This window comes from Pseudopodoces humilis, chromosome 19 (genome assembly GCF_049639895.1).
Source record: "Pseudopodoces humilis isolate 2021_Gansu_Grassland_sample_001 chromosome 19, ASM4963989v1, whole genome shotgun sequence".
NCBI classification, from domain to species: Eukaryota; Metazoa; Chordata; class Aves; order Passeriformes; family Paridae; genus Pseudopodoces; species Pseudopodoces humilis.
Window position 1 is genome coordinate 12315779 of NC_142218.1, and position 12193 is coordinate 12327971.

The window sequence follows — 12193 nt, forward strand, 5'->3', positions numbered from 1 at the left end:
TTGCCAGCTGACCTCCTAGGTAGAGCCTTGCCCATAAATGCATCGAGGCAGATTGGTGCTAACAATATGTAAAGTTCATCTTTGTACTCCATTCATTCTCACTTCATTACTGGCAAGATTAGTAATAACCAATTTGCATTGATTTATACCAGCTATTTACAGTCCCCAGGGCACAGAAGTTATTCATCCATGGAAAAACCTGTCATACTCTCCTTTTTTCTAGTCATGCCTTTATCTATGTGGTAATAGAGGGATGGAGTTTCTGCCTCTGGTGTGTCCTGCACAGAAGCCAATGTCTCCAAAGCCAAGTACAACAGAAAAATATGGTTTTGGCAATAACCAGGATGGAGACCTAAAGATTACAATGAGAAAAAGGCTAAAGTTCTCAAACCCTCTTTTACACTGATTTGAACAGGCACAAGGAGCTCCCAGACAGCTTGGTCTACCAATTTGACAAGGAAAAGGTGATGGAGCAGAGCAGGGACCTGGCAGTGAAACTGGACAAACTCAGATAGATGGGGCTCGTTATGCTGTGTCCACTTTTGGCTCCCCCAATCTAAGAGCAGTGTGGAGAATCGACAGGAGGTTCAGCAGAAGGTGCTGGGATACTCTGGGTCAAGAGCACAGGATCAAAATGGAAGGACTGAAGGTGCTGGGCTTGCTTGTCCTGGCAAAACAGAGGCCAGGGACTGGTCTCTGCCTGCACAGCAGTTACAGAGATGAAAGCCAAGTTCAGGGTAGGTAGTGTCATAACACAGAACAAGGAGCAGTGGCCATAAATCACAGCGTGGGAGGTTTAGTTGAAAATTAGGAAAAAATGTTGCTCATTTTTCAGGCATTCTTTGAGAAGCAAAAACAAAACCCCCTCAAAAACTATGAAAACAACACCCAAGTATGACTACAGCTGAAAAACCCAATAGAAAACAAAAAATTGCCATCCTCTGGTTTCTTATTGTTTCAGCTATCTCCTACCTTTGATATTACACAAATTACAGTATTACACACATTTAATCATACAGGCATGTTACATACATATGCTACCTGATTTTGTTTAACATTCTTTGTATGCAATTAGTAGTTGACAGAATGCCATTTTTTTGTTGAGTAATGAATTATTTTTCTACAAGCAAACCCCAATAGTGCTTAATCTGCAATACAATGTTGACTATCATCTCTGAATCAAAAATGAGTTCTTCACAATGAATTCATTCAATTGTTTGGGCACTATTGCATCACTGTGTCCAATGGGATTAAAAAGTTGGGAAAAAACTCAACCAAAAGGAAACTGCAAAACTCCATTGGCCCAAAAACCACGAGCATGCTAATTAACTAGAGGCAGTTACTTGAATAATCAAGACAGGTTTTTTCTTGTATTTATTACCTGCACTTTCAGGTATTTGTTACATCAGCTGTGATATTTATCTAAGCATTGGTTTAGAACACCACATGTGTGCAAGAGTAAAGGGGTTAATTTTGATCACTCAAACTGCAGATATTCCATTTAAGGCACTTGTGACAACAGCAAGTTTTCACCTTTCCCTCAGGATTTTAAATCTACTAGCACTTTTCAGATGGCTTATAGCAGTTTTAGTGCTTCTCAAACACAGTTCCAACCATTCAGCTGTTCAGTACCCACTGAGAAAGTTGGTTTCCTTTCCTGTGCTACTTCTCAGTTTCCACAGACATGTGGTTAATATCTTCAATACAGACTCTCTATTCAAGAAACACAGAATGTTTACAACATGGGTGACATAATTATCTCTACAGTGTTAAAACCCAAGAAGTGGATTTGCCCACAAGCAAGCTAAAGCTTTCTCCACAGAAAATTTGTAATGGTAAAGATAATGTCTGGAGATACATAAATCTAGATTTATGCTTTATTACATTGTCTAGTTTTTGAAACTTTTCTTTTTTAAACCCATTCCTGAGAGTTTACCCCTGTTCTACTGAGCCCATCAGTTTGGATCTGATTTAACAATGTCTCTGTGCTTCAAAATACTGCTGCAAGGACTCATGAGCCCTCCCATAAATTTTCTTGATGAGAGAAGCTTTTGTATGAACTTCTTAAAACAGTTGGCAACAAAATCTAAGAAACATCTACCACACTTCACTGGATTGGATTAAGGGATGAAAAAGTAAGAGGAGAGCAAACACCACAACACTTTGTAGTCCTGTTTGACAGCTAAGGGATAAATTGCATCCTGCCTTCTATTCTTAATAAAAAGCATAAGACCTATTATACTTGTTAATCCAAAATCCACCTAGACTAATATTCCCCTTCTGACAGCAAGAAATACTGGACATCATGAGAAGAGTACAAAACCAGTGTTTAGTGATGTATTCCCAACATGTTTATGACTCAAAGACTTCTGGAATAACTGGTGGGACTTCATATTCAAGGACTTCTGCTGGTGTCTTTGTATTCATCAGGGTTTTTTTTTTTCCATGGATTTTATGCACATTTTTAACATAACACATCCTGTGACAGGGAATTCCACAGATTAACTACTCATTCTCAAAGATGTCTGTTCTTGAACCTGCCATCTCCTAATTAATTGTGATGTTCCTTACTTATGATGTTGAGCAAGACAGTGAATAATCAGCCTTTTTCCACCTTTGCCACTAGGCTGAAGTTTTGGTGGGTTTTTATTCAGAATTTTAATGTATTTCCACACTGCTTCCCCTGACTTCTATTGTCATGGGTTAGGGAAGGAAGAAAAGAGAAAAAAAATAACAAAGAGATGACTGTGAAAATGGGAAAAAAGACAGAACTGCTTCGGAGCCTGAAGCAAGATGGAGGGAATGCAGTGCTCGGTTGTTTGCATTTCTGTCTGGGGCAGAGAGTGAGAGCAGGAAAATAGGCTGGGCCCAAAAACACAGGAAGGAGAGTGGAAATCTCCAAATTACAGGAACAGGTGACAACTTCAGGCAAAACATTTTGTCTTGTTTTGATGAAGCAGGTATTGAGATTCAGACAGAATTTGGGCCATCAGAACTTGGCTGGAAGCTACACATTCTCTCTGTTCTTTCCTTTCCTCTGTATTTGTCAGATCTGCAATCAAATGAAAAAAATCCAGTTTTAAATTCCTTAACACTTGGGTGTACACAAGCAGGTTTTACCTCCTTTATATCCCTGCAGTCCTGCTAATGTTTCATCCCATGAGAATCTGAGGTCATAGTTTGGCTTCAAGGAAATTCAATGTACTGAAGTACACTAAGGACATACACCATCTTCTCTCACCACTGGAGGGAACATTTTTGCCCTAGCTTGACAAAGAACTTGGGTGTCATTAAGATAAAATAGATTATGGAGAATTTGATATACGTGTAAATGCTTCCAGATATTTAATCAATGGGGAAGCCGTGGAACAGGTTTAGGCAGCCTACAGGTTGATGACCTGTTCTGATAAAACCTGGCTGGACTATTGAAGTCATTCAATATCCATCCCTGCTGCAGTTTCTCATGGCCAGCCACTCACATGGAGCACAGATTCCTGATTTTATTACCTTTTAACTTGCCACCCTCATACAGGTTATTGGAACAGGATATAAGAAAGTAATCTGAAAGCAACACTGAAGTTTTACCTATCCAAAAAGACCCTCAAAAAACCTCAACAATAAACAACTCCCCAAAAATGCTCAAAAATCCCCCAACAACATAACCAAACTATTATATATGTCCAGATTGGGATGGAGAGGAGGAAACTGTAGGAAATATTGGCTATGAGTCTTACTATATGCATCAACATGAAATCTTGGCTGCCCACTCTATGAGCTAAAAGGTTGGATAGTAACAGTGCTCTAGAAAAGATTGAGCCCTGGGGCTTACTGTGAGGCAGTGATGGATTTAATGAGCTGGGTGTGTCTAGAGGGAATGAAGGAGATTCTTCTCAGGACGTGCCTGCACTTGAAACTGTGTGGGGCTTGTGCATCTGTGTTAAATGATTTGAAAAAAACTATTGTGTGATCAATGAGACACACACACACCTCCTCACAACACTGCCCTGCATGCATGATATTCTTATTTCTGTCATTACAATTCCTCCTTCAATCACAACAGGCTTCTTAGGAGCTTAGTTTAATTTCTCATCTTGTTTAAACTTCTTTAGTGTTTTGTGTTATTTACCACTGTTCAGCTGTGAACCATTTCAACCCTTTCCTGTTACAAATAGAAAGAAACCTGGCAGATTAGTATGTAACTAAAACAAAAATGCCCAGTGAAAAGGCTAATGCTATGGCTTTGCCTCTGAGCAGCAGGCTGCATTAAAAAGCACATTTCCATTTACGCAATAGAAGATTTTGTTAGTCAATAAATCCCTGCAATCTCAGAGGAAAGAATTAATCTTACATAATTGGAGTTTTGTTTCAGGAAATGAATTTATACTAAGAGATTCAATCTCTTAATTAAAAAGATTTAGTGTGCTTGTGTTCCACTTAGCAGTTTTATTTGTTCTTTAATTTGCAGGAGTCCATACTGGGAAATAATTGATTGAAAATGCCAAGAGGAAAGGGATGTGCATACCAGGTCTGTGTGCAGACAAGAACCAGAATCTCTTGAGCTTGCTACTAGTTTTGACTCTTAAAGACCTCAGAAAGTCTCTGCACACTTCAGTTCTCTGTAAAATGAAATTCAGCAGTGGGTTACCTCACAAGGCTGCTGTTAGTGCTGGAATCCAAAGAACGAGCAGTTGGTAAATGCACTACTGGTATTACCAATGTAACAAAATCAAAGAGAACAGGATAAGATTTCATGGATGGGAAACACCGCCTTAACAAGAGCCTTTTTTAAATGTCTTCCCCTCCTGACAAAAGATGGGGAAATTACTTGTAATGCATTAAATTGTATTATATGAGGGGAAAAAATCAAGCTGCCACCTTTATATTTTGCCAGGAGGAGAAAACCAGCATCGAGCTGTACTAGGTACAAACTGTATATTGAGAGTGATCCTGTGTCGAGTTTGTGTCCCAGTGTGGGAATTTTGTTTGCAAAAGAGCTGCTGGGATTGTTCTGCAAAGAGCATCCAAGCCTCCGGAGCCCCCTGCCCTTCCCAGGAACTCTGGCTGCTTGGCTTACTCTTTGTGGCTGGCAAGTCTGAAAAGAGTTCACAGAGGAGCAACAGGATCAAAATTCCCCTCTCACCTTTTGTTGCAGAAAAAGAAAAGGGTCTGAACCAGTCCTCTAAAAACTGAACTGAACCACAAACAAACACTCACAAAGCTATTACCTTCCTAACTACTGGAATAAAAATTTTTAAACTTCTTGTTTTCAACTAAATATAGCCGAATATCTTTTAGACCTAATTAAAAATTACTCTGGAACTATCATTTGCTATGACCTAAGTAAGTATTCCATAGGTTTGACTTTAGCTGCCATTGAAAACTGATGTAAGGAACCCTCACCCATGGACACAGGCACATATTTCATCTAACCCACCACTACCAGTTCCAGATCATGCTGATTAATGCTTTTCACATAAACACACTTCTTATTTCAAATGTTAATACCTTCTTAGTGCAAGGTGAAAGTCTATCCAACGATAGAATCCCTTAAGAGTGTTAATTAAACAGGACAATAATAATCCACTGGTGATTTATAGTGAGGTGGATTACCAGAGCATAGTGGTTGGTCTGATAGGCATTTATTGCCTACTTAACCATTTAAGGATAACAAAAAAAAAATCATTGTGGGACAAAAGGTGATGAATGTTTCTGCTAAAACAGTCCATTAAGATGATTCATTAACATTACAAAGAGGTCTGCAGCCTGTGTGCCACTTGGAGCCTTTAAAAGTCTGGGAAAGTGAGAGGCATTACCATAGGAAATGCTTTATGCTAAATGTGCGCTGATAGAATCTAAAGTCCACTTTCTGCAGATAACATCACTTTTTACATTTTGCACTACAAGGTCTGAGGATGCTTTGTACTTCTCAATTCCTCGAGAATGTATCTTCCCAACAGAGGAGAGGAGCAATAAAAGTCCCAATGCTCTGGCATACATTCGAGTCCCTCACACTTCCCTTTGAACTAATGGGCCTGGAATGCTGAATCGCTAGTTGCACCACTGCGGAATGACATGGGAGCCATGAGTTATAGTCACAACAGCTTCAGCTTTATTAAATGCACACCAAATAAAGCTCCTATAATGATCTTTTCAGGTCAAATAACAGCAGATGCCTGCTGTGCAACTGCAAGGCGGTGTACCAGCCCCGACTGCTGCAGGAATTGTAGGAGGGTTAAATCAGCGTGTAAATGTATCCAAAACAGCAAAAGAAAGTCTTCAGAATTTTCCTAACAAATTATTCCCTGAAAGTGGAGCTAATGGAGCTTGGTTCTTCATGGATTTATGTTGCAGCTCTTACATCTCCCTCTTGGAATAACCCCACTTGTTCTCCACCATATCCCTCCAGCCCCCTTCATCCCTCACCTCCCCCCTGCAAGAACATATGCAGGCTCCCTTATTCCCCGGGGAATACCGCAGCATGCCTTGGCATCTTCTCCCAGGCATTCCTTGAGTTTTGTTTTTGATTTGGCAGCTGAATGAAGCAGTGTTTTCACCAAGGAATATCAGAGCAATGTGCAAATCAGTCGAGAATCTTGCTGCTGTCAAACACAATGAACAATTGCTAAACTCTCCCTTCTCCCTCAGTGGGAGAATTAATAAGGATTCCTTCCTCTCCTTAGATGCTAATTCTTGCAAAACTGGTAAGGACAACTGGTAAGTGTCTCCAAATCATCTACATAACCTGTGACAAATGTGTCAACATCTTGGAAACTGGGTCAGACAAATAATTAGATTGTGTAAGTGATTTCCCTAGGGAACCAGACTAAGAGGTGTGATAGGATCTGCACTGACCAGAAGTCAGTAGAATCTTGTTTATAGTGTGTGCAGCACCTGTCCAGACTACCTGCATGGTCTCAAAAACAAGCTGGACCAGGTTGTGGGAGCACAAGACACTTGCACCAGACCTAATAAATTCTGCCTCTCAGTAGATAATTACCCTGGTTTATTTTTCAGACAGCGAATTAGCACAGCTACACCAAATTCTGGGCTAGAGATGACTGAGATAGATGTCCCTGCATGGCATGAATTTTCACTTCTAGATACCTGAGTTCAAAGTGAAACACTACAGATACTGAATCTGGCCAAGGGAATGGAGCTGAGGGGCACATGTGACATCAAACACATCAAACATAGCTCCCTCCAATACTGTTCAATATCTTCTAACTGCTTGGGGAGTTTGGCAAACAACATTTACTGTCTGGTGCCAAATATATTTCCACTTGATTCTTCTAGGAAACAGGGCACTGAGTGCATTGGTGATCTGTGACCAGGCTTTATTACAAAGTGTCCTGCACTGCACCAGCCTCATCTGCAGAAACGGGATAACTGTTTCCAAGCAGGGCCATTAACCCAGTAGTCCAAAAACCAGTCTCAGACGTGGTAAACATCTTTCAGATGAGCTCTGCTGACTAATGGAGAGTGCTGAGGCGTGGAGCTGTGTCTGGTGAAACATGCTCCCCACCTCTGCAAATGCCTTTAGAGTCCCCTGGGACACTTGCAAGTCTCAGTTCTTAGTCAAGAGTGCCCAAGGGTGCCCAGCGCTGGGGAAGAGCCTTTGTGGGAGGATCAGGCCTGGGTGTCAGACAGACGCAGGAAGGAAGGAAGGAATACAAAATAGTGGGAGGCTGGCAGGAGCACAGGCTCAACCAGAAAGAGAAGCTGAACGTGTGTGTCCAGTGGCTTGATGAGATTCAGAGTGGGAACAAGGATGAAAGGATTGGATTGAAAGATCTGTGTTTGCAAAGCAAAGCAGAAGGGTTGAAATTTCAGTCTTTCAACACATTTTCTGAATTTTCCCCCCACACGCTGAATTTAACCTAATTTCAGTAATAGCTGAGAGACAATCATCAACATCTTTTTATATTTGACTCTTGATATTCCTCACCAAGTTCCCACAAGCTTACCCACCAGATTTTTCCACCCCACTCCACACTTCACTCATGATCTCCTCTTCAGCCTACAAAAATACTGAAAGTGAATACCTCACATTAATAGAATACAGAAGTAGATTTCACCTCAGAAAAGCTGGTTGAGAATTTTTGGACAAAGTGTTTTTTCCAACAGAAGATTCTAATTTAAAAAAAAAATAAAAATAAAATATTCTAATTTCCATGGAAATACAGTTAGGTAGGTTCAGATATTTCCATAAGAAAAAAATTCTTCTGAATAACAATTGAGTAGAAATATGTGTGGTACTTTATTAGACTCCCAAAGTCAGAAGAATATCCAAATATATGCTAGCACCCTATGAAACACAACAGAATAACTGTCTATTCTCCATGCAGCTACTTTATTTTATTTTAAAAACTAAAATAAAATTCCCCAGGCTGAAGAAAAACTGCCTGATGAAACAGCTGGTGACTAAGTCTCACCTACAAATCACAGGACTCCAAGCAAGCCCTTTTTCAACCCACTACAGAGCCCAAATTTCAGTCTGACAAAAATAATGTTGAAAACATTATGTCAAATGTCTGCTCCAAATCCCATAAAGCACTCCTTGGACAGGGCCCAAGTAAATACCCTAGCCACTGGATGTTGGCTATTCTGGGATGTCTCATTCTTTCTATTCATGTTTTGTTTTTTAAATCATTCTGTGACAAATCTAAAACAAATGTCAAAACCGTTAATTTTTTTATACACTAAATTTTTTTTCTGTTTCTGGACAACTCTAATTCTCAGTGCACCACCCTCAACTCTTCAATTCATTTCTTCTTTTATTATTTGGTCCAACTTGCTGGCTTTTAGAAGAGTGAGAGACACTTAGCTCTTGCATTGGGAAAATTAATTTGATTTGTGCATTCTGTATTGTCCTGTATCACAATTTCTTAAAATCACTTCACAGGCCATTGGGGCCCATGAGCTGCTTTTACAGGGATCCAAAAAGGTAAATAAGACACATTGCTTTGGCATGACATAAAGAATTGGCTGCCACCAAAGCCTGCAAATTACAAAACCTTAAAGATCACTGCTTTATACAAATATACCTGCGCCCTACTGCTGTTGGTATAGGTTGAAAGCTTGCAATAAGCTTTTCTTTGCACTGGGATGAAATAACTATTAACATTCTTAAAAACTAAGTGAATCACAACATTTTTTGGAAGACAGTAAGAAGAATACTTTGGCTCAGGAGATACATGTATTACCAGATCCATCACTTTCAAGAGAAAGCAATTTTACAACAGTCAAAGTTAATATAAAGTTCATGTTGTTACTTTTTCCTCATGTACCCCAAAACTGGAGGAAATTATCAATTGACACAATTGTTTTTCAAGATTAAAAGTTATCACATCTCTAATGAGATCCCTACACATGAGAGTGGCTAATCAAAACACTGAATAAAATCTGCTTTACGTGGCATTAAACAGTTAAAAATCCATTTAATTTTTTTCTGATAGATTAAAAAATATGTTTTTTTTCTTTTATCTATCTGCTTCAACTTCTCTGAGGCAACAAATTTTAGTCAGATACAATTAATATCTTGTTCCTATAAATTTTCAGTAAAAACTGTCTTCAAATATGTATTTTTGAGAAAAGAGGTGGCAAAACGAATACTGTACCTTCATGCTATCCCATTGCAGTTATCATATTTAATCCTGAAAACTAGAGCTACCACACTCTATGCATACATGTGTACAAATAAGAAAAATAAAGTCACATTCATGGAAACACGGGCACGTGGGGCTGTGAAAACAGCATTTTCACAAAAGACACGGTCACAAAACTGCTCTTGCTCAGAACTGCCCTTTAACAGGAGCATTTTCTCTACCCCCAGCACAACAACGCAGTCAAGAGACAATGAGGCTCTGCAGTTTATGAGCTCCCTTGATGGCCAAAGTGCTCTTCCATACCTACCAAATATAGTAAACAGTAAATGCTCAGCTTTTTGTTCTTGCCTCAAGGCTTAGAAACAACTTGTAAATCCTCTCAATTCCATTAGACTTGCTAACAGTATCTTTCACAAAGATTCTTTTGTTTCTACTGAAAATCTCTTAAAGATTTCTTTGACGTTTCTCTTTCTCTCAGCATCCTGTCACAGGGCGCTGGACCCTCATCCTGGGACTTACCCAAATCCTTCCTTTTTCCAAGATGCACTGAAACCTTCCATCCCACTCTTTTACAAAGGAAAAGTGTAGGCACTATCCCAAACCAAACCCCAAAACCTTAGAGCTATGAACTGCTGAACTCCTCCCAAAAATGGCAGAGTGCCCTCAGACCCCCATCACACTGTGGAATTTTTAAGACGTTCTGAATATTGTTATTTTTCTCCATGATTTAGCCTTTACTCAATATGTGCTTCCTGTCTTAATGGATGTTCTCTTTTCCTTCCTCGATCTCCCCCTGTTTCCAGATAAAGCAGTAGCCTATGCTTTAAATTAGAAATACCTTTATTGAATCTGATATTAAAACACAAACCCCAACTTCTTTCAAAATAAATTGGCATTTCTACTTGCAAAGGTGGCCCCCAAATTATCCAAATTAGGGACTTTTGCTGTCTGACCTGTCATCATTTCCCAATTATAGACAGTAATGCTCAGGTTTTTGTTGAAGTGGAAGGTCTGTGCTGCTCTCCTCGTGTATCCAGGACATGGAAATAGGGGCAGGAATAATCAGGAAGTGATTCAAAATCTCCATAGCCCTCATCTGTGTGAGGACACTGCCTGTGCTGCACGTACCCTGCAGTTACTCAGCTGGAAGAACAGGAGTTTGGTCCTGTGTGGTTTCAGTTTATCATCAGAACTTCAATTTCTGTAGACATTAAACAACCAAAAGCTTTCCCCTGCTCATGATAAACATGTTATTCACAAAGATAGTTTTTACCCCCAAAACAAATCTTTCCGGAATGTAAAAATCTTAACTTCTCTGGATTTTACATTTTCATGGGCTTAACAGACAGCAACTTAACCCAAGGAAATAAGTTACATTTTTATATGGAACCTTAAATAGTCTCTTTTATAGCTCTGTGATTTAAACAAACAAACAAACAAACATACAAACTGCTTCCTTCTGCTCTTTCCCCGACCATCCAAATATTTAGTACTCTTTATAGGATGCTAACTGTGGAAATCCATGCTTTTAAATTATGCTTTTTGGGTGCCTTGAACAACAAAAACAACAGATTCTCTCTTGCGGTCAGACCACCAGAGCGGAGTAAAGTGCAGTAACTCTGAGAGTTTCTGCCCCATGTTCTGCTCCGCTTGTCCTTTTGAAAGGGGGCTCAATGCAGAGCCTTGTTGAGACCTCCGCTGGTGCCACTGTTTATAGAGGGGGTCATTAGGAACAGTTTAGTCAGAACAAAAGGGGTTTTGTTTCTATTGTCCCGCTTGCAGTTTGACGATGTCTTAACTGAAAAATTATCTTAATAGTCTAACAGTATATATTCGCCTATGGGGCTCAGACAACTGCAGAAAGGGCTTTGGATGAATGCTGAAAAGATGCACTTGACAAAGCCAACTCAGTGCACGCTGAGCACCATTTAGCAAACGCATTTTTTCTGACTGAAAACTTAGAAGTGCCAGTCTCGGAAAGATAAACTCCTACAGCACTGCACTTACAATTAAAGCACCCCCCAGGAGAGGGACAGCAGTGACACCAAGCACTCAGCACCCAGCCACTGGGTGGGTGGAAACTCGCACGCCTCCATCTGCTCACACAGTGCTGCACCAGCACACACCAGCAGAACAAATTGGCTCTTCAGATTATTTGAAAATGCTCCTGATTCATCATTTTGCTCCGCTAAAGGTCTGGGAGATTGCTTCACGCAGCCACTTGTGGCAAACCTCCTCCCTCGGCCGGACCGGGAGCTGGAACCTTCCCCCAGCCCCGGGGAGCCGAGTCCTGCATCCCTGCTCTACTTGGGAGGGGATTTTTGTGGCCAGGGCTTTAGGGAGTCAAATGAATCTCCAGCTTCCATCTTCCTTCAGACTGGTTCACAAACGCTGCTATAAATCACCACAGATATAAAGAAAGTTATTTTAGAGGCAGAACCAGAGACAAAAAAATGCACATTGTGTCTCTGCAGCCCCATGCAGCTTGGAATTGGCAGCTCAAAACTTCCAATTGGAGTGGCTCTAATGTGTATTCAAAATAAACTGTGAAAATAATTGTTCCTATGGAAATGAAATATAAATAAAAG